General features: G+C 43.7%; 1 long non-coding RNA gene across 1 annotated transcript; it reads right to left on the reverse strand.

Moving 5' to 3' along the window:
- LOC125644838 (uncharacterized) lies at positions 1-23,990 on the reverse strand. Its single transcript, XR_007359134.2, has 3 exons — positions 23,872-23,990; positions 7,803-7,883; positions 1-210 (listed from the first exon to the last, which is right to left on the reverse strand). It is a non-coding gene; the product is annotated as an uncharacterized LOC125644838 (long non-coding RNA).
- Positions 23,991-24,138: the final 148 nt, after the last annotated feature.

Raw genomic sequence — 24,138 nt, forward strand, 5'->3', positions numbered from 1 at the left:
TTTGTTTACCTTCCTCCTAAATAAAGAGCTACTGCTTAGCGTGTAATCCCCTTTGAAAACCAAATTAGTAATCTGATAGAGGAACCTATACACTGGAGGAGGACTCGTGTGGCTCAGACTAGCGTCTTTTCTTGCAAAATGGTTCCAGGCTGTTTTGTTCTGCAAACGGATTGAATAGTCCGGGCTGTAGGTTGTTCAGGGCAGCAAAACCTGGTCACAAAAGCAATTGCTGTGTATTAGTTCCATCATTGCCCATCCCCGCATTTCTTTATTAAACAGCATTAATCCCGCCGCCATGTTTTGTTACCTAATGCAAACAGAGCTCTTTCCTAATAAGGTTCTGGTTTCCTTCTTTCCTTAGTGCTGAGAGCTGCAGTCACCCTGTCTTCATGGTTATGTATCTGTAGCATGATAGGGGGCCTGATCCCCAGTAGGGGCTCTCAGGCAGTATTCTAACAGACACAGTTATATACTGTATACCCTATGCGAATGGAATGCTTCCCTAATCCTTATTTTCTACTGCAGACCTGCTTAAACCTCAAGTCAGTTTGAGGAAGTTACACGTGTAAGTGCCCACGCATTAAGCTGAGAATACACCCCCGGCAAGAATGCCCTTTTATTGACGTTCGCACGACAGTCATTAAACACTTCATTTGTGGAGAGCCTGTCGAGTCAATAGCATCTTTTAGCAAGGACAACTGGGGAACTAAAGCCTTTCAAGAAGTTTCAAAGAAAAATATTTATAGGCACATCCTTTTAAATACCATTTGTGCAGATGTTCAGTTCATGTTCCACTTAAAGGGTGGTATGCAAAGGCATGAAAAGAGCAGAGCAGCATAGGCATTCCTCCGCTAGATTTATTACTAGACAGTAACCCTCTTGGCAAGCCGGCGGGATTTTTGTTCCCCTCATCACCTCCAAACTGCCTGTCTTCACACATTGCGTAAATCCGCAACCATGGCAAGAAGATGAAAGCATCAGGGTATTAGAGGAATATACAGACACTAAAGGCCAACTCCTGCCCTAACATCCACTCTGTGCAACCCCCATTAATTTGTGTATCAGTGCAGACTCCCGCCCTTGGGACACAGATTTCATTTATGGCATGTCAAACACAGATTAGCCTGTGGGTCAGATCTTCCGCTGGTGTAAATCCATGTAGCTCCTTTGAAGACACTGGAGCGATGACATTTGCACCAGCTGAGCTCTGAGTCTCATATGCTTAAATTCTGACAGGGATTATCCACACCTAACACCTAGAAGGTACATGTTGCCTTATAACTGATCGAGTTTAACAGATGGGTGCAATTTAAGTGATAAGAAGGCAACCCAGGCAGGACTCCTAGCAATAACCACAGAAGGAAATGAGCTTTACCAAAGGCGGAGAAATCCCACCTTCCCTTGACTTGTTTTTAGTGAAAGCTGATATTCTGGAGCACAGAATGGCAGCCACCAGAAAGTATATCAGAGATGCCATGAGCAGAGCTGGTTGGGGGTGGGGGTGGGGTTTCTTCCATGGCAATTTTTGATTGTGTGGTGATAATTCAGCTACTAAAAAGATATGATCTGGAAATGCTTCATGGAATTCCCATTCTCCTATGCAGAACTTCTTGGATGGAGGAAGCAATTCATCGTGGGAATCAACACTCAGGGTGCATCCCGGGAAAAGTAGTCCAGCCAGGATTCCCAGCCCATAGAGAAGAATGTGTTAAATCAAACTACAATTCCCATGAGGCACAGCAGCAGCATATCCAACTTGAAGTATTTCTGTTTTCAGCCAAAGTATTTTGTTTTTTTCATAAAAATCAAGATTCCTTTTTTGCAGAAAGCCAACACTATTCATGGAATCGTTTTGATGGGAAATTTTTGAGCAGCCCAAGCCCTAAACAAAGCCAATTCAATCTCAGAGCACACTAGCTCTAGCAATTGGATACACAGAGCAGAAGTAGAGTTGAGGTACTTGTGGAGACTTGAGTTTGATCTTGTAGGCTGATAATCAGTCACTTGACTCCCGAGACTTTCATCTTCGTTTAGAATTTCCTAGCTTTCAAATACATATTTAACTAACTGCCACATTCTAAGTGCTTATTCTAATAAGTATTTATTTCTGATGCAGTAGATAAGTTTAAGTAGAAAGAATAACATCAAAAACTCTGCTTCCACAGGCCTTGATCCAACCAAACACTTTAGCATGTGCTTAACTTTAAGCACGTGAGCAGTTCCATTGACTACTCATATGCTTACAGTTTGTTGGATCAGGATCTCTGTCAGGCAGCTGTTCAGGCTGTAGTTCCACGCTGGTAAGATATGCAGAAATGTCAGCCCCAGCATCTCTATTTGCCCCTGGTGGCAGATTTTATAAATTCAGCAAGTACTCCAGCCCCGATGGGTGAACCAGTGTTCCTGCGATGCATATAAGCTTAGATCCTCCATGCCAAAACATTTTACAGTTCTGGGGAGGCTGTAGTTTATCACTCTCCTTGGATCTGGTGAGTCTTCTTGTCCATGTGGAGCTTATAAATTATGTAGGATTCCTCAGCCCCAGTGGGTCTGTGCTCTTGCTTGTTATACATGGTTACATGCCCTAGCCTACCTACCTGTCTCCACTCCCTAAAGTTTAGGAACTTTGCTAAAGAGTCTTTAGAGTTAGCTGACTGGATCCCCTTCCCAAATTGTGTATATTGGCATCTTCCCAAATTGCAACAGCTGAGGGTCTGGACTAGAGACCCTGTGGAGTTTATAAACTGTCCCAGTGACCCTGCCGGATTGATACGCTCTGCTAGCCTCGAGGCATAGTTCAGAGGTTTGGGGGGGGAGGGGGAAGAGGGGCTGAGAAGTGGAATGGCTAATAGCTTCAAAATCCATATTGAAACTCATGATTACTTTACAGGTCTTGTGCTATATTTGGTGTTTCCTGAAACCCCAGCTTCTAAAGCCTCATGAAGATGTGAGAATCTCAGCTTTCATTATATATGTAAAAAAAAGTTTCTAGCCCTCATGGTTGCCAGGAAAGACTTGAAAACATGGCCTCTAAAGGCTCACAAAACGGAGCAGAGGACCCAACATTATTTTTAAAAACTGGTGGTTTTTAAACCAAGCTCATATTTTTTTGAGAGACCAGACTCATGATTTTTCACTACTTGGAGTTGGCAATGCTGCAAAATCAATCATTCCGAGTTACCAGGAATAGTCAAAGGCACTACTTCTCTTGGAGGAAAAAACTGAGTAACTCAAAAGATGGAGAGTTTTTTTAGATGTAACGAAAACAAAAACCCACAGCCAAAGCTCTCTTGTTCAAGGGAATCTAGCTAGGGAACAAATTTTCAGAGGAAATTTGGCAAATCTAGAACTTGGGTCTTTAGGAAGTGCTGCAGAATTTTCCTCTGTGAAGAGGGTTTGCCGCCCTAAAAAGGACACTCACTGACACCCCTTCTACCAAGCTCCCAAAAGCAACCACCCCCATACCAAAACAATCTACCTTACTGCATGCTGAGTTGACTCTGAAAAGGAAGGAGTGCCAGACACTTCTCTAAAGATTTAGCTACTGGTTTTCTGTGGGAGGTGCCCAGATGCTAAGGTGATAGGGCAGCAGTATGAAATCGAAAAGTTGATATGATGCTGCAAAAGATTTTTATAAAACTAAAAAGCACACGTTTGTAAAAGTGAAATACTGCACCACGAATTATCCAAAGTCTCATACCTAAATGCCTTTTCTGATCATTCACAAGCTCTCTTAGAAAATAATCTTCTAGCAGAACGCCAGCCAGAAGGAATTTCACAGAAAGGCTTTGTCCAAACAGAGTTTAGAAGAGGATTAAAATTAGTCTTATAATGGAAAGCTGGCTACAGCATAAACTACAGGCTCAGTTCAGTGACTTACAAAAGCTGGAGACAGTATAGAATTCCACCTTTGGGAAGCTTCTCAATTTTCCAAATAGAATAAATGACAATTAAAAAAATAGTCCAAGGTAACAGATCATTCCATGATGTAGTACGCAAGAATTTGTTAGACTGAATGCCAAGCTAATCTTTTTCTAAAATAACTTTAAGCCAAAAATCCATAGATGCCTAAAATTTCCAGCTCAGAACCTACAGGACATGTGGTATAACTGGGAAATTTTATGTAACAAAGTAAGAGAAAATTTATTCTGTATGCTACTAGAGTGCAAAGGTTTGTTTCAAAACCCATTAGTGACAACGGGAGTCTTTCTACTAACTTTCATTGGTCTCTGGATTAGGTCCTAAATATTTATCTATTTATATAATCTGTGCTAAGGCAAAAGAAAGTCACCTTTTGCCTGATACACTCTTGCAAATTTTCTGGTCAGAAAAGCAAAATAAAACTTGTATGTCACAGCTGTGGTGGGTCTATGAAGAGGTCAAAGGCTACATTCCACTTGCTGCTGTATGTTTTCATTAGCTGGATCTTACAGTATTGAAGGGGAAACTGAAAGAATTCAGTTAAATCCTCAGAATTAGATTTTAAAAAATTAGAGGTGTCACCCAACGTATCAGAATCTCTCGGTTCTTACCTACAGTTCTGGAAATTTCAGAGATACAGACGCTTATCTTGCCTCTCTCTGTCTTGCTGAGATACCATAGTGGTGTGCCTGGTGTGAGAAGCTGAACAGGACAGAAAGGAAGAATAGCTTCTTTTGTTGCTGTCCATAATTCCCATATTAGCTCCTGGTTAGACCCAAAAGTGAATGAAGATAGTAAGGGAAATATTTAAAATGTTACTGCCTTCAGAACCAGTTCAGCTGAGGTTCGTCTTAAATTCTGGGTGAGGGGTTGCGTATTACAGCAGCTCTTATATTAGCCAGTTTATCCAGCCCCAAGTTTTTCTTCTCATGATGAGTCCATTTGATGTACTGAGCTCACAACAGAGAGGTTAGAAAGATGGATTATCGCTCCCACAGCAAGAGCTCCCATCTACACAATGGAATCCAAGGTCAGTCATGGGGCTAGGAGAAGAGGAAACAGTGGGCACATGGGTAGTGTTGGGGTCTGCTGGGTGTCTTTGAGATCTTTGCAGATCCTGGGACACGTCCCATGCCAAACGGGCACAAGTCCCTCTGCATCCAGAATTCAATGGGGTGGAACTCAGAATAACCTCTAATTTACATAGGCTTTTCCTTGGAAGTAGATAGTTTTTGCCCTTAATTGGGGCCTGCTTCACAACTCTTGCTGTCTCCCAGAATATCCCTACTATGGTGTTATCCCTTATGGGGCCACAGCATCAAATAGCAGATCCCTGCCCCCTTCCTCCTAGCTTGGGAGCCCACTAGCACTCAACATTGCCCCTTTTGACTTAGCCAGGCTGCTGCCACACTGTTCAACATCTTGTCATGTTCCCATTAAAAAGCACAGGCTGATTCCCAGTAGAGTTGCAGGCTGAAAGCTTGCTGAATATAACCAAAAGTTCACTGCTCTTGCATAATGCCTTGGAGTGACTCAGCTTGGCAGTTTCCACAACTAATGTCTTGGAATGTTCCTTTCAAACTAGTTAGCAGAACAAAGCTACGGCACCACAAGAAAAACAAATAGGAGGATTAATATGAACTAGTTCCAGAACATAACTTATGAGTGAGGCACAATAGTGTTTTGTTGAAACAGAAGAGGAATGGGCTTGAAAGAATGGCTATGTTTTAAAACATACCTAAGCTTGCTTTCTAAAACCCTGATATCTTTCGCCAATCAGATAAAGTAAAATGCTATATTCCTAAAGGAAATAACCTAATAATGTTACGGTTTATCACTTTGGTGAATAAACTCTAGTATTTGAAAAATAAGCTTTTTATTCAGATTGTGCTAAACCGTCAGTATGTTCACTAGATCTTTCTAGCAGAATTATTTCGGTGAAAGGTAGGCCACCACTGAACCTTGTAAATGCTTCTGGATGGAGGATTATGCATGTATACACAATAGCCTGAACTTTATTTCCTGTATTTAATATGGGTAAAAGAGTGGGCAGCATGACACATAGAATGTCAGTATTGTTTAGCAATGGGATACAGGTGTTTCAAATTCAGTGCCTCTCAAATAGTCTTGTGCTGATTGAGCTCTGAAGGCTAAATCTTGTCAAATCTTGACAGACAACTCAAAGCACCATTGTGCTTTGATTGCTAGTCTCCCAATATGCATTCCTTACCAGTACCTTTAGATGCAGGGTTATTAAAACTCAGTAGTTTTACATGAAGGAAAAAATTGGTCAGAGAAATTTTGATGAGTATTGCTTTTGAAAGGGAAATGAATGAAGAACGCTCATTGAAGTGGATGCCTGTGGTACTGATCTTATAAATGACATTATTCTCACTATATACAGCCACTTTGTACTCATCTTTTTACTAGACATCAATCTCTATAGCTTTTAATGCTGCCTGCTTGGATTGACTATAGGCCAGAGACTGACATCAGAGCAGATGACTTTGTAGTCTTTTATATTTTATCCCAAAATGGGGAATTCTGCCCAGATCTTCAAAGACATTGGGGCTCCTAGCTTCCTTGGTCTTCAGTTTCCCCTCCCACCCTTTGTTGGTCTTGACTTCTATGGAAGTTAAGAACCTAAATACCTTTGATGGTCTGAGCCTTAGTCCTTATGACAACTAAAACCAAGCCAAGAATGAGAGAACCAAAGATGTGATTTAGAACCACAATCCTGCAACCCCCTCACAGCATGGAACTCCCGTTAATAGGACAGCATCAACATGAGAGCCAATCAGGACGGCGGGTTTTTTAAAAGTAAGTTAGAAGAAGTTTCAGATTCTCAGCCTGCCCCTGCCAATTATCTTTGTAGTTTTACAATCACATTTTCCTACTTTTAAAAGAGATTTCTTGGCTGCTTCTTGGGGAAAACTGCCCCTGCCCACAAATAAGGAACTGAGACTAGATACAGGGAAAACTGAAACAACCTACAGACAAAATACTGTCCTCTACTGTCAACAAAGTAAACAAGACAGAGGAAAACACTTTGTTGAAATCTTTCAGTTCTAGGAGTTTTAAATGTTGTTACTTGTCAGTATATTTAAAAAAAAATCAGAAAGGCAGCATCGTCCAGTGACTAGGAGTTCTAAGACCTGGGTTCTATTCCTGGCTTAGCCACTAACCTACCGTGGTCAAGTCAGTTTTCCCCTCCCACCCTTTGCTGGTCTTGTCAATTTAGATTGTAAACTCTTTGGGGGCAAAAAGACAAGGAGGACTAGTGGCACCTTCGAGACTGACCAATTTATTTGAGCATGAGCTTTCGTGGGCTACAGCCCACTTCATGGGATGCATTGGGGGCAGGGACTGTCTTAGTGTGTTTGTACAGTACAGAGCACCCTGGCTCTGATTTCAGTTCAGGGCTCTCAATTGAGCTCCAGGGCTCAATATAACTATATGAGTAGCAATGAGATTTTTAAAGGAATGAGTTCCACAAACAGAGAATTTGAAGGATTTGACCCTTAAACTGTAAGCTCCTTCAGTTAGGGACTTGCCTTCTGGGGTGTTTCCAGCAGTACCGGAGGCACTTAAATAACATACATAATAAATGACCAAATCATTTTTTCTTCCCTAAGCCTCATCGGCTCCCACCCACAGCTGTTCACAAGAGCATAAAGAGCTTCTGACAGATCGGCAGGAAGGAGAAGGATTACATTAATAGTAAACATTTCAAAGCAGTGTCTATGGGGTTAGTCACTCTCCTGGCACTAGTGTTAATGACAGCTGCATGACTAACCCCTCACACATAAAGATTTTGAGACTATGGTCTAGAGCTGAGTGCAGAGGGTTCTAAGTAGAACTGAGCTCTCTAAATTCATTACCTTCTGAGCTGCATCACTGAAAGTGGGACACACTGAGAGAAGTTCATGTTTTCACTGAGAGGCGATGATAGACCATCAGTGCTGCAGAGGAGGAGAAATAAGTTCAGGATACACAACAGTGAGAGTGTCACTTGTTGGTAGTGTTAAAAGCATACATTGGTCATTCTTTCAGAGTTTAAGTTTGTTTTCTTCTGATACAATCTTATGCAAAGATATAAAGGCCTGACACTGTGCCAGAGCAATAGTTTGGGGCAGATTCTCTGCCAGTTCATTTGCATCACTTGGGTGGTAAGAACAGTGTCACAGAAATCTCGATTGGACACCCTGAGTGTCCGCTGGAAAAACTCTAACAGACACATCTTAGTGTCCTACCCACATTCTCTTTTACCTCTGCAAGGTGCTGTACAAACCTATTAATTATTTGACCATGTCAAGAGACTAGAACAGCTACTCAAAAATTCTCCTTTTGTAAAAAAATGGCCTGAAACAATTTTTCCAAAAATTGTCAGTATCATCAACATTGTCAATTAGGGGACAGGGGGAGAAAGAAGCAAATTTCCATAAGTGTTAGATATTTTAATCAAAATGTTTAATTAAAGTTATCTAGTTCTTTCATTTACCAAAACTCAAACCAAATTTTTTGCTAAACAAAAGTGGAGATAATGATTTCAAATAAGTTTGATTGTAAGCAGAGTCAGGGTGGGCTCCACCCTGACATCTGGTGGTGAGGTGTGGCAAGTTGTGGAAAAGAACTTCAGGGGCTGATCTCATTTGCATAGGCACACCCACCCCGCCTAGAATGAAGCCATAACTGCCCAAATGGTCACTTTGGCTGTTGTGGGATCCCCAGTGTCTCTGTTATTGGGGCGGGAAGAATAAATTGTTATTACCCTGATTATGGGAACTGTGCTTGGAACTGTCCTTGGCCTTTTGTTATGATGGAGGGACTCACCATCAACTGAGTAGCACTCGCTAGGCAAGGGACATGGGTTCCAAAACTCTGTGAATTGAGAGAGACTTGAGACAGGTATTAGTGTCTGGTGGTGTAGGCCCCTTTGTGAGGGCCTGAAGCACTAATTGCACCTCTGTCTCTCTCCACTGTGGAATGTCAGAGCTAATTTTGGGTTTATTAAGAGTCTTGTTACAGGTACTGTGCTGAATTCACTTTAGCCTTATGGTGCACCAGCATTAAGGCTCCCACTACTATGAGCTGAAATCACTGAGCACTGTGTCAAATAGTGGGGAGCCGGAAGATCTAGTGTGCAGCGGTGCTATTTGTGAGACGGCGGTTTGTTCATGAGACGGCGAGCTGAGCAGAGCTGTTCGTGAGACGGCGAGCTGTGCAGAGCGGAGTCGGTCATGGTGGAGCAGAGCCCTGTGGGGCAGTCAGCTTCAGGACACGTAAGGTGCCCCTTACCTCTTTCCCCCACACCCAGGCACATTTTAGCCAGACTGGGGAGTAACACTCTGCAGATGAACTTTTGAACTCTGGGGCTGGACTTTTTGGACTTTGGGTGATTTGTGGATTGCTGGACTCAAGAGACGTTTGGGTTCTGGGACTCAAGAACCTGAGGGAAAGGATGTGGCCCAATTTTTCTGGGGTGGGTCGTTGCTCCTGGTTTGGTTAATGAACACTAGTTGTGGTGTTTCCCCAATTTAATGCTGATGTTGTTTACCTCATGTTATTAAAGATTCTCTACTACACCAAGACTCTGTGCTTGCGAGAGGGGAAGTATTGCCTCTTTGAGGCACCCAGGGGGTGTGTAAGATTTTCCCAGGTCACTGGGTGGGGGCTCGAGCCAGTTTTGCATTTGCCTTGATGAGAGGGAACCCCTGTGTACTGAACCCGGCCCTTGCTGCTATCAACTTGGCCTGGCAGAAGGGTTACATGATTGAGATATTGATAAAAATATTCTTTAAAAAAAGTATAAAAACTGCGTGCATTTTAGACCCTGCAAAATGGAAATAACTTCAAAAATTTCCAATTTTCTTCTTCAAAAAGCTGTTTTCCCATTTTTTCGAACAGCTCTATAATAGTGGATATAGGACTGTTGTAATAATTGGGCCTACAAATTTACCCTAGTTGTGGGCTCAGCTGTAACAAGTATGTGAAAGTTCATAAAATGTTACAATAAACTATAACAACAACTGTTGAAGGGAAAAGGTACAAAGGGAGACAGAAGGCCTTTGTTTGGTCTCATTCGGTCTTTCTGCTATAACTCAAGGACTCTGTTAAGATCATGCTTGGTAAATATGACTGTTCAGAAATCAATGTACTAAAAGTGGTGCTGGAAACAAGGTCATATTGGTGGACAAAACAGTGAAGGGGATGGGCAATTCTGCCCAGCATTCCTTTTGTGAGTCCTTAAAGACAGGCTTTTGGAAGAAAAATTGGCTACTGAAATGAGCTTCACCATCATGGCTGCCACCCCCCACCATCTCCTGGGATTCTGGGCCTTCTTCATCCTGATCCTGAGAGATGTCCTGGCCAGATCAGCCCAGAAAGAGGGCACCAGATGACATCACCACCTCTACTAGCTCTAGCTGAATCCTGGGATGAAACTGGATCTGGGTTTAACAACAACAGCTCCCACCCATTGCTACGGACTTCTTCTCTTTCCCTTAAAAGAACAGTTATTGTCATCTTTAATACCGTCTCAGAGACTGTCAATCAAGGGCTTTTTTCCTTCTAAAAATGCTCCCCAACTAAAGGGAAAGGGAACAGGGGACATTAAAATTCAAACCTTATTGATACTTTGCATTTCAAATGCTTTATCTTTAAAGAAAAGCAACAAAGATTTTTAATGGTTTGTTTGTCATGGTACTAAGCAGACGGGGGTCTCTGTATACAAAACCCTGGACTTTGTTTAACAGTGTTTAATGTTGGACAGTGACTGGGTTATGTTAACAGTGTTAGACCATATATTTCCATCTAACTGAATACACTGGACAACCGGTTGACAATCCAGTTAGGCTTTCCAAAACTTTCACTAGAGAAAGTAGTTCTATTTTGAGAGGCAGAGCCCTATCAGTCACAAACTGGCTAAGAGACAAAGAGTAGGAAGGAATAGATGACAAATTCAAGACTCAAAAATATTTTTAAACACACAGTGTATAATTAGCTTGAGGAACTCATTGCTGCAAGATATTGAAACCAAGAGCTTAGTAGGATTCAAAAAAGGATTATATGGAGAACAAGAATATCCAAAAATATAAATATATTTATAACAGTAAATATCTTTTCAAAGATACATGTTTTTCAGGGATATAAACCCTCAAACTTCAAGGCTTAAGTCAATCTCTCTACTTACTGGAAATTAGGAGGACTTTTTCCTTAGTGAAAAAAATTATCCCACAAATGCCTACCGCAGGGTTCTCCTTACACGTTCTTCTGAAAACACTCAATACCAGCCATTCTCAGTTACTGGATACTAGACTAAATCCACAACTGGTTGATACTATTTGATGAACTACAGGCCTCCAGAGTAAAATAAGTATCTCCCTATATTAGTAGTTATATGGTAACAGCCGCCATGGAATATTCACCAAGTATAGGAGGTTTGGAATGGGGTTGTATTATCACAAGGCTCTGGAGTTAACAAAGGGTGAGAGAAAGACTCTGGAGTTGTGTGCAGTTTCATTCTCACTTGGACAGCAAGCGTAGAACAAGAGTCACCAGAAGCTGCCATCATGGAAGCATGTATGTGTAAAGAGCACTGCAGAAGATATTCTAGGGTTTAGCCAAGCCTCTCGCTCAAGTGTCTCCAACTGCTGATAGCATGGAAAAAGTAAAATTAAGGGCAGACCTGTGCATTAGAGGGGGCTGGTGTGACCAACTGAATGCAAATGGGCTATAGCATCTACCAGAGTGGAGTGCAGCTAACCCCTGGTTTCAATGCACATAGCAGAAACCATCCAAGTTCCCTGCATTAATTCAGAAAAGGAAACATATGGCACATCACTAATGCAGAACATGTGTCGGGCCAAATTCGGCCCTTAGTTACATCTGTAGAACCCCGCTGGTAGGTGGAGCCATCTACAGCTGCACAGGCCTCTGGGTTTTGGGAGGAAGTACCCCACACGCAGTGACATTACACAGCTACCATACTGTGTCCTGGGGCCAAGGGCGTGACTCCTCCCCACCAAGGAAGGTTGCAGGGGAAGTAAATGGCTCAACATCATATTAGGAAAAACTAATAGAAGTTGACAACTTACAAAGTAAATTAACCAGCGCATGAGAGTTCTCTCCAGTCTCACTGCCTTTACAGCCAGATTCTGTCCAGCTGCTTCAGTGCAGCTGGACAGGGGGAAGCAAAGTGTCGGTGTAGAGAACCCTTCTCCCGCCTCCATCTACAAGGGAGCTCAGACTCTCAGTGCTCACTCTGAGCAAAAGCAGGGGAGCTGTGATTCCACACTAGCAGGACGAAGGACCTCGTGGTCTCACCTGCATTCTGCACTGCGTGAAGCCTGGGACGCGGAAGTGCACGCTGCAGCCTATTACAGGACTTCACAGTTGCTACTCCTGTGTGCGCTTGGTCCCAGCAGCACTCTGCTGGCATGTCTCTTCTGTAGACAGAGGGCAAAAGTCCTGCTCTACTTATACCGTATTGACTTGTGTGCAGTTGCACAGAGTACAAGTCAGTGTAGGATCTGGCTCTGTATACCCACAGCCAGTGCTACTGGTGAGGTGCCCTTCTGCCCTAGCTGCCAGGGCAGCAGTACCTACTGCTGCCACAGTCTAGCCCAGTTGTTCTCAACCTGCTGCCCATGGGCTGCTTGTGGCCCAGTCAGCACAAAGCCATTCTCAGGGCCATACAGGTAGTATATATATATTGTGTGTGGGCGTGGCCCACATAACAGAGAGCTGCATCTGCAGCCCACAATGGCTTGGGCTCCATGTCTGTTATGGAGATCATCGAAGTCATGGATTCCATGATTCTCGGCGACCTCCATGACTTCTGTGGCAGCCAGTGTGGCTGACCCCAGGGCCACCCAAGCAGCTGGCTCTGGGGCTAGCTGCTCTGGTGGCCACCACGCCAGCTGCTATTGGAGCAGCCCCAGGGCCAGCCACACCAGCCACTGCTCTGGCGGCTCTGGCAGCAGCCCCTGGGTGGCTTGCCAGAGCATCTGCGGTCTGCAACCCTGGGCAGCGATCCATGGGTGTTGGCTGGAGCAGCCACAGTCCCAGGCCATGAATTTTTGTTTATTGCCTGTGACCTGTCCATGACTTTTACTAAAAATACCTGTGACTAAATCGTAGCCTTAACAATATAGGTTGAGAACCACTGATCTAGTCCAGAGTGTTTTCCTGTAATCCTTCTCCCAGTTTTCCCCTCTCTACACTTCCTTAGGCCTCATCTACATGCAGACATTACACCATTTAAACTGTGGCAAACTCAAACTCATATTGGTTACAAACTGACTTATAGTAGCTTAGCTTGCATGGGTAAGTTTACAGGCACCAGCTAAACAGATATAACTAAACGGAGCGTCCACATGCTGTTGGCCTGCTTTAAATAAATCAATATAAAAGCTAAACTGGGTAACGTTGGTTAATTTGTGCTAGTAAGATGAAGTCTTGTCTGATCACAATTTAAACTGATTTAAAATATCACTGGGTTTTGCACCAGTTGGTTAAGTTGATTTTTAACTAGGTGCAACTTCTGTATTTAGACTAAGTCTTAGACAAAACTGCTACAAGATTCCAATGCTAGAGAAGTTAATATTTTTATCTCATATCACAGGTAGATTGTTTTACCATTGCTTCAGATGAGGCACCTCTGATTGTGCTTATATTGAAAGATCATTAAGTGGTCACAGCTCACTGAGAGGTCACGGCTTCCTCAAGAAATGTGAAGATGGAAATCACAGTTCTAAGAAAGAGCAGACCTACAATCCAGTGTCAGTTCCCCAATTCATAGTATTTCTTCAGCTTTTGGCTGTGTGGCATGAGTCCTGTGGTCGGGGTGGTGAACTTTACAATTAGTGCAGCACAGGGGGAGTTATTTATATTTTAAAAACCAAGCAACTCTCCAGATGTGATTGAGACTGAAGGCCTAGCCTAAACGGAGCTGGTGGGGGAAAGGGTATAAGATAGTGAAACAGATATCCAGGTTTTCAATATCAGCTGATGCTTGTTAAAACACAGGCCTCAGACTTGAGCAACTTCACTGGATGAATGGTCCACACTGGTGGACAGCATAAGGAAAAGTTGCTATTAGGGGGCCTGCTTCCCAGCTGATGTCACATCAGCATAGCTCTGTTGAAGTCAGAGCTGCATCCAGGTATGCCAGCTGAGGAACCAGGCCTCAGTGTTTACACTGCAGGGTTGTGTATCTTTGTCAGTGCTCTAGTTCCCCTAAAACAATTGGAATCTTGGCAAGGAGGCTTGCACCTCGTCAGGTATGTAAGATGTGAGTTTCCATCTCCAATTACTAAGGGATTAAATTTCTTCATTAGGAGCTATAGTAGATGCTCCTTTGGAATCTCTGCTCAGGTTGACCAGTGTATTTTTTGGAGGAGAGGAAAAGTAGAGGGAAAAAGGAATACTGAAACAAAGCATTGGTTGTCTCTTCGGAATCTGCTTTGAGCAATATAGAAGATTGTCTAAATTCTTCCGTATATCCCTTGGATAAAAAAAACCACTGCCTGCCAATACAGCCTCATGGCTGAGACTGAAATTAAAGCCACGCACTGCAGTGGGAACTGTGGATCGCCTCCATGCTGCCTTGCACAAGTTGTTAGCTTCGTTTTGAACATGTGGGGCCAGATCCTCAGCTGGTGTAAGTCAGAACAGCTTCCTCATGAGGATTTGACCCCTATCCCCCCACCCCCATCAATAAGTCTAATGGACATTTGAAAAGAGACCAGAAGCTGCTGTTTAGCCAGATGACAGAGACTTCTGTTCCTTATTCTAATGCTCTGGGTTGGCAGGAATAGTTTAAGGACACACACAAGCTTAGCGGCCTTTCTAAATTGCTGCCCATGGTTAGTCCCATGGCTAAGTTTACATACTAATCTTAAACCTGCATCTTAACCATCAAGGAAAATCAAGGATGTAGACTGAAGAGTTGTTTTTCCTCTTAATACTGCTGGGTATTGGCATGTGAATTACAGCCAGTAACAATAGTGAACTGAACACCCTATGAGATGATGTCTCTGGGGCGAAAGCAAGGAAGCACAGTGCAATAGCTACCTGAATACAGAAGCTGTCGCCAGCCAGATAACAATGTAGTTAAAAAGGGATTTTCCCAGTGGAAAACCCTTGGATTCAATTAATCAGACTGGCACATAAATCCATTTATCTTTCATGTTTTTTTCCATGATTTCCACATACGATAATTTCCAGAGTTATTTGCACAGTCTGCTCCACTTAATGGCAAAGCATTTAATCAGGACAGCCTTTTTACTGGGATGGCTCCCTGGGAACAGATTTAGACAAATGATAGCAAGTGGTAATTTCAGCTGTTTCATCTGGATAGAGTTATCATATATTCTTCATTTTAAATATTCTTCTGAACGGGGATACTGTGTAACAAAGACCAAGAGGTTTCATGGCCTTTAGCCAGGTTTTAATAGGGATTAAATATTAAACTCCAGTCTCTTAATACAGATGTTACCTGGTAATGATTGAGAGACAAGGTGAGCCTGAGCTCTGAAGTCAATATCACTTGACTTCAGATTGTCAACTCTCGATTTTATCTAGAGATATGTGGGCCTTTTCTTAAAACCCCTGTTCATGGAGTCATGGGTTCATAGGATAAAGTCTTCTGGTTTTTTTTAAAAGGAGAAGGGGTTACCAGCTTTTCTTTGCAACTTAAAGTTATTAGCCCTCAAGGCTCCAAGACCAGCAGGCAAATACAGGGCCATTTTTATAAAAATTCTCCTGGTCTGTGGGGCCTGACTGATAATGTTTGAAAGTCTGGGGCTGGCATGACTGCATTTTCACTTCCAGATCATGTAAGTCACCCCACTTCCAGATCATGTAAGTCACCCCATGGAGACCCTGCTTCACACAGATGTAGAACACGTCTATACTGGGAGCCAACTCTTCTGTTTTTCATTAATCTTGTGTTTTTCTTAAAGCTCCAGCTCTTGGAGTCATGAGAATAAAAGTAGAAGGCAAATAAAAAGCTTTCCCCCCCCCCATTTTTAACCACATACATTTTAAACCAATATGATGATCTGGGGAGGGGGAGCTGATTCAGGATTTTTGACCACTTGGGGCTGGGGATACTAAAAGCTCTTGAGCCAGAGCCCATTCATGAGGTAGGAGTAGAAGATTAAAACCAAACTAATCCTATCTAATCAAGATACTGTGAGCACTAGAGAACATTAGTACCCAGTGACATTTTTCTTCCTGTCCTAACCTATTTAGTTAGGGTGGATAGGAAAATGATAGCTACTTTTCAAGTTATGTTCACTTCCCTGGTGCCTGCCTGATCTTACACCCTGCCCTATATAGGAAGATGACTCTCACCCCATAGGTGGCATGGCTTCCATCCCCCCAGCAATGCATCTCTGAAAGGGAAGGGCACAATTTTGCCCATGCAGTAGTTTGTGCAAGTGCAACTCATGCTAAACCCAAAGTGGCACTTTGTCGCCATCTATTGGCTCTCTTAGGTATACAGTCTTCTATTGTCGCCCAGCTCAGAGGGGTAGTCCTTTAGCTTAAACACTAGATGCTCACGCTTTTTAGATCCACATGTCCTGGGTTGGATCCTCACAGCCACCTGACCAGGGTCATTTTTACACAGTAAAGCTAGTGGGGTATTTTCATGAATGGTGAAACATAAATGAAAGGTCATTATAACTTTGAAGCTAGAGGCATGCTAAAACTATCACCCTCTTCCGCTCTCAGCTCCCCCCGCAGGCTTTCAGCTTGCCTCTGCAGCTATTGTGTGGCCCCTGGCTCGGTCACACGGACCAAAACCCCTTCTCAGGGACAACAAACTCAAAATGGAAGGAGTTCCTTGCCCTTTGGGGCCAGTTAACAAAACAGTTTTTTGCCTTATTAGACTAAATTCCCTCTCCAGGTTTGGGTCACCAGGTTTCCCCCGGAACTCCTGCCACTGATTGTGCCCAGCAGTGGGCCCAGCCTGGTTCCTTTGGCTGTAGCCTAGGGAGCATCCTTCCTCACTCATCTGGGTCCAGCCAAGAACTGCCTTGCTGACAGCAGGCACCTCCTTTCATTTCAGCCTGCTGGGCCTTGACAGGCTGGTGCTGGTCCCTGACCTTCTGGATGCTGGCTGACCAAATCTCACTGGTTGCCAAAATGGCTGCCCTTTTTCTCACAGAGAACTGTCTCTTGGGGAGTGGTGCAGCAAAACCTTCAGCAGGGGATGGAGAAAAAGAGGATAGTCCAGTTCCCAGAAATCATTGACTAAAATTGCTCCAAAGTATCCATTTCCTCAATGAGTAAAAAGTCTTTAAGTCCAAGCTGGGCAGCTAAAATCTCAGCCACGTGTCTGACTTACAGCACTGGGTTTGAGGTTTGGGCAACACTTCAAGAGCTTCCCATAGGAGTCTATCCAAATCCTTCTCGCTTCTGATGTGGAATAATTTGGAAGACCTTTTTATGCTGCTGTCTGGGATAAGACAAGGGCTATTGTAAACACACCTGCAGCCAATCAGACTCAGAGCCACACGGATGTAGCCATGCACATATGTAAATAACCAAATGCATATCCATGTTTAGTTTATTTTTTAAGAAAAAACAAATAATGTAAATTAAATAGTCAAACAGAATAAGTAACTGAGCTAGTAAAAAAAAAGCAGTAAAATGGTTTTCATGACTTTTCAAAGTTTGTGGAAAGAGTTAGACATTTCAACCAGTTCTAATAAATAAGATGTATTATAGAAAAATGGGGGCCATTCATGTACAGGGCCACAGTAGATTAAGGGATAGACTTAAGCTTAAGCTTTGGCTCTTGGAGTCATGTGATGACATGATTCCTGCTTTCATTAAAAGATGAGCTGTTGTTGCTAGCCTGCATAGTTGCAAAGAAAAGTAATATGTATCTGAATTTGCAGAAAGCCTGAAACTATAGCTAAGAGATGTTAACTGCTCCATTCATCTCAATGGAGTGAGAACTCTGTAGCCACCACTGCTCTGAGCATCCCTGCCCAACACTCCTGCAGCAGGGGATTGTGGGGCAGGGCCCTCACTGCTGATCTGCAGTCATGGCTCTGCTTGGGTGGTGTTGGCAGAAGCCCCTGCAATACAGAGCTCAGTCAGTGCGCACCGTGTCCTCCCTCCTCTGGGAGGGACCCCAGCTTGCCTGAAGAGGCCAGTGATCTGGGGCAGAGGAGAGGCCCAGCCTGCCCAAAAGAGAGCTAGTGGGACTCCACCAGCCCATGGATGGCCACAATTTGGAGGTATGGCCATGGTATGGGACAGGGCTAAATAGGGCCTATTTACATGGAGTTCTCCTACTCTGGCTCTGGAAGCGTGGCTCTCACATCTATATTTCCACCCTTTGCTACTCCTTCCAGTCTCCTTGCCTACCTCTGAAGTTCTGTCCACCACTTTATCAGACAACTGACCTAGACAAGCAAGTGAAGTGCCTGTCTGAGCAGATGGGCAATGAGGCCCGCAGCAGCAATGCCGACCATCACTAAAATGGAAAAGTTTTCACTCCTTCCTGGCTTGGCCTTCTCAGCGCCTTCTCCACTGGTAGGCATCAGGTGTCAGCATATCAGCCCTCTCCTCCTCCTGCTGCTGTTTCTCCTGGGAAGAAGTGGAGCTACTGAGTCTTTGAAACTTTCAGCAAACAGCTAAATAGATCCACTCATGCTCACCATGCCTTCCTGGACTCAGGCGGTCTCCATGCTCCATATAGATAGGTGCCACATTGACACCTTCTGCTCAGCATTCTCTTGATTATGGAACGTATCCAAAGCCCATTGAAGTCAATGGAGAAACTCACTGACTTTAACGGAGTTTGGATTAAGCACTATATGATGATGAGTCAGGCTCAGATGTGGAGGAAGAGTTAGGAAGCGCCCAAGATATGACCCAAAGTGAGGAACTGCCAGAACCATGTCAACAAGAACAGAAAGAAGGCCTCATTCAGTCTCCTGCGGGGACTGAACTTGGACCTCAAAATCCAAAAGCATTGGAGGAGCCGACCACTGCCTTTGGAGGTTCTGTAGTAACAAAATTTGAACTCTTTCTGTGGTCCATCCACCACAGGGTGACAAAAGGCCCACACTGGTATCCAGACAGGTTACATGTCACTTGATACATCTCTTAGCTGAGTACAATTTGTAACAGCAGGAGTTTGACCCTCTGTGTGTGTTTGGCACAGGGAAACCCCTTCACGCTGAATAGTTCTGGCATCTTTTGGAAGGTTTTCAGCAGCAGGGGATAACATCTAGCTCCACATCCCCAGTTTTATCCAGGCTAAAGTCAGTGTTAGAGGAAAACTCCTAATCGCCATCTCTGGGATGGAGACAAACTAGAATAGTTTTGTATTGGTGGCATTAATGACTAGCCAACCCCAGTCTAGCTCCTGATTTTGGAACAGCTGAGAAATCAGCAGTGTGTGGCCACGAGGTTTTTTGTTTCAATTGTATCTGACATAGCTTGCAGAGCTGTTTGTAATGCCTATGCTGCCAGGTGGGGAACAGGCCAGGACAGGACACCTAAGAACTGCAACCTTTAAATGATGATATTGAGAGTGACATGACAGCTGCTGTAGAAAAGGAGGAAGCAGACCCAAGAGAGAAGGTGATGAATATCCAGCAGGTTGAGGAGAAGCAATTGGAGGTAATTACTTCAACACATTGTATCAAGTTTCCTAATGCAAATAAAATGTGTGTGTGGAAGGGGGTGGAATTAGTGCACAATCTCTTGACTCCCTTGCTTTCAGATTGGAAACACTTGTAATTTACAAAGAGTCTATTGAACCATTATCAGTGTCCAAGGAAAGACAGAACGCTCATTCAACTCAAGGCTCAGAAAAGATGGATACACTTTAAAATGATTTACCCAATCCCAGTTTTAGGATTTAAAAGAGAGAGAAGGAGATCTCTCTCAGGGCTCCTTGTTTCTCTCTGGTTGGCAAAGCTGCCCAAAAACAACCTCATCGGCTGGAAGAAATTAAGGATATTTATTTTCTTGAGACTATCCAAGATTTTCCACAGTTTTGACCAGGGATGAAAGTAACTGAGGCCACTTATGGTACGGGGTGGGGGGGGCCTCTGGCCCCCAGAAGGGGCGGGGCCTCCAGCGGAAGGGGCAGGGTTGCGGGGGTCAGCATCCTCCAGCCAGCCCTTCCATACTGTGTGGCCCTTGCCGCCCAGGGCTCCCTTTGATTTAAAGGGCCCGGGGCCCCGGATACCGCTGCTGCCGTAGTGGCAGTGGCATCCAGAGCCCCGGGCCCTTTTAAATCGCCAGCCCCAGGACAGCTGCTCCCTTTGCCCCCGCCCCACCCCCCCGGCCCGTCGGCGGCCGGGGGGGGCAAAAGGGGCAGGGACGTTAAAGCGCTACAGGGTCCTTTTCAGCGGCAGCTCTTTAATTTCCCTGCCCCTTTTGCCTCCCCGACGGGGGAAGGGGCAGCGACGTTAAAGCCCTGCCGCGGCAGCCCTTTAAGGACTGTCCATTGCCGCGGCAGCGCTCTCATGTTGCTGGGCCCCCCCCAGCCCCACCCCATCAGCAGCCCTGCTGGTAGGGTCCATACCGCAGGGCCGCCAACAGGGGAGGCAAAAGGGGCAGGGAGTGCTTTAACGTGGGTTGGGTATGGGCCGATGCGGGCTCTTACCGGCTCACTTCCACCCCTGGCTTTGACCCTTAATGGGCTATGGTATTTTGTGACACAGACACCACCCCTCCGCCTGTCCTCCCCTAGAAAAGCAAGGGGATGTCAAGATTGCATCATGGTTCGTGTGTATTAGAGGTCAAAGAATTCTACAGAGTTCAGTAACGTCGTGGTATAATCGACCATGACCATGGTAATCAAAACGCACATGGACTATAAATAAACACACAGCTATCTAAGCCCTGCTTGTGGCTGGACCTTGATAAAAAGAACTTCCAGCAACAATTTAGTACGTGATTTGTAGCACATAATTATGTCAGCACAGTGCATGAGTCAGAGCACGGTGCTACAGGCATATCCTGCAGTGGAGTAGAAGCGCTCTTCACTAGGCTGGCCCTCCAAGCCTCATCTAGCCCAGGATTTAAAGCTGTGTTGGGAGACTATGTTAGTGAACACATTAGCATCACACCTTTCATCCCGGCTTAAGCAGGTTAGTTCACCACACTTCTTTCAAACACCCCCGTTCAGTTCCCCAACCAAGGCTCTCACTCTGGGCTAATGGTGTCACACAGTGTCACAACCTCACTGACTAATAGGTTTCAAAGAAAGTTCTATGCAACCCTTCTTCGCAAAGGCATTTCAGAACATTAAAAACCTGCCTCAGATGACTGTCAATTTGTTATGCACACCAGTAGTTACCAGAATAGCAATTTATAATTAACTCTAGAGGTGAGGACAGGAGATGCAAAATGATGCTGTTTTGATCCCGGTGCACTGGAATGAGATAGTCAGCTCAATTTTGCTTTCATCCTCAATTTTTGATCAAAATACAGAGGATGCTTAGGTTAGCTATTGCTTGGCATTAGGGGTCTATAGATCTTATTGAAACCACACCCATCTTGAACAAATGTTCTAGTAACACTGGTAGAAGACTCAGTTCTCAATTTGTTTACAGACTGCAGAGTTATCTGGTACAGCAGCAAGGGCTTAGCCTGGCTCTTGGAAGACCAGGGTTCCAATTGTCTGCTCTGCCACAGACTACCTGTATGACCTTGGGCAAGTCACTTAGTCTTTGTGCCTCATTTCACCATCTAAAAGCTGAAGATTATAGTACTTCTCTACTTCACAGGGCTGTTGTCAGACTAACTATATTACAAGATTGTAAGGTGCCAATGGGTGCCATATAAGGATCTGAGATACATATAGATATGGCACATTTTACTGTGTATATTTATACTAGTTCAGAGATGTGGAGAATCAGACCCAACATCTCAAAGGAAGATAATAGTACAAAATAACAGCAGGTTACTTTCCTTGCTTCACTGCACTGACCAATGCACTGGGGGTTTTATATTTGTCTTTAAAAGTCTCATTCTCAATTTTTCAACAGATTCAGAGATCATTCCCGGCAAATATCCAGCGGTGACCTTTACTAACACCCCATATTAGCTGCTGTGATGCCAGTGGATGGATAGGTTAGAAGAATCACCCCTGCCAGGACTTAAGGACAGGATTACAGAAGGTCAAACTGACTCATAGGAATGCAGGAACTAGCCCATTGTGGAACCTGACAAGGAACACGCTTTGGATGAACATAAGAAAGGGATATTTTTGTGTCTGAATCTGCCAGTCTATTTGATATATTCAACTCAGAGGAGAAATGCTTTAATAGTGTTGGCAAAAAATAACATCCCTAACCTTTCTAGCAACAGGCTAATTGAATGTGTCATCAGCTTAGAGAAGCTGGTCCAAAGGGAACACTCTCTGTAGTTACTTTCCTTTTGTTATACAGCTGCAATATCAAGCCATGTAGGAGAGTCAGAATGTGAGATTGTTATGTCAGTGGCAGGAGATATAGAGGGAGCCCATATAGATAACTGGCTCCGGAGTCAAATAATAAACATGTCAAGGTGGAATATAGTGTCTCTTTACAAATTAGATGAAGATGTGATTGGAAATACTATGCCTTGGCAGTAGTCCCATCATCAATTACACTGAATAAGTTGATTATTTGTATGTATTATTTATGAGCTATTCGAAGGCAGTCAAGCTTAAAGGTAAGTTCATCTATGGTGTTATTCCCAGGTCTAACTCCAGCAAGGACAGTGAATTATTTTGTCCCTATGGTGAAAAGAAAAGAAAAGAAAAGAAAAGAAAAGAAAAGAAAAGAAAAGAAAAGGGAAATATCAGCTATTTTCCAAGATACAGAGCTCTGGAACACAGTGTGTAATTTTAAAACCTGATTGAAAATTAGAGTTTCCATTCTGCTGAAAATTTCTATATTTCAACTACTGTTTTTGTCTTCAATTGAGACTTCCATGTTGCAATGCACCAGTTCAGCCAGAGGGGAAGCTGCAGTGCATCCTGGGAGATGTAGCCCAGGCAGGCAGCACAGCATATTGAAGAGACTGGGGGCATGAGTTGCCCAATTACAACTCCCGTGAGGCAATGTGACCGCTCAGATAGATACAAATGAATGGAAACCTGAGCCAAAAGAAAACATCGTGATTCAGTTCAACAAACCCAGATGTTTCAATTTTGGGATGACCCAAACCAAAAATCAATTTTGGTTTGATTTTCATGATGGAAAAACTGAAAAGTTTGGGATGAAAAAAATCTTTTCTGTGGAAAAGTTTGATTTTGTGGAAGCCACACTTTCTGTCAAAAGCATTAACAGAAAATTCCTGACCAGCTCACGTTGTTTTTAGTCCAGTAACTAAGGGTCCAATCCAAACTTTATTAAAGCCATTGGAAAGATTCCTATTTACTTCAATTTAGCCCATGCACATAGGCTGTAAGATAAATATTCTTTTAGGGCCTGATCCAGTTCCCACTGAAGTCAACAAGAGTTTTTTCCATTGACTTCAAAAAGCTTTGGATCTGAGCACCGCTGGCCATCTGCAGATTTTGAGTCCTGACCCCACTGCCTTCTCCCACAGGATAAAGGGAAGGAAATTCTACAAGTACAAGCTCATCTGAAAGCCCCAGCATGGGAAAAATCTGCAGAAAGAGAAGCATATGGCCTAGCAATATGAAAATAGAATGCACCAGCTTCAATCTTCCCTCACATATTTTTCAGTGCAAGTTCTCAGTCATTAAGTAAATCAGGCATCCTCTGACCCAAGAAGCCAAAGCCATAGTCAAACTCATTTTACCAAGATACAATCTGAAAATAGTATCTTTAGCTTTCTCAGCAAACCGGTAGAAGCATTCCTTCCTGGAACTGGAACACTGTCATGTAGGGAGACTAGAATGCTGATTTATCCTGCTAAACATAAGGGTTTAAAATCTCAACCAAGATTCCTTACCAGGAGAAATCAGTTGAAGTTCAGGTGATGAATCGATGACCCAGAGTTGTCCTTGTATGCACATTTCAGTGATAACCTGAGCAGCAGTGAATAACAGAGAAGCCAGTATCCTCAGGAAGTGACCTGAGTGGTGATGAGAAATTGACATATAATTCCAAGCAGTTATTTGGTGACCATCATCATGATGCCTGGGTCAGAACTTTTCAGAAGGGCCTAAGGGTCATTCAATTGCCATTGGCCTTTGTAAAAGTCCCGTCCTGGGTTCCT

This window comes from Caretta caretta, chromosome 11, assembly GCF_965140235.1.
Source record: "Caretta caretta isolate rCarCar2 chromosome 11, rCarCar1.hap1, whole genome shotgun sequence".
Taxonomy (NCBI): Eukaryota; Metazoa; Chordata; order Testudines; family Cheloniidae; genus Caretta; species Caretta caretta.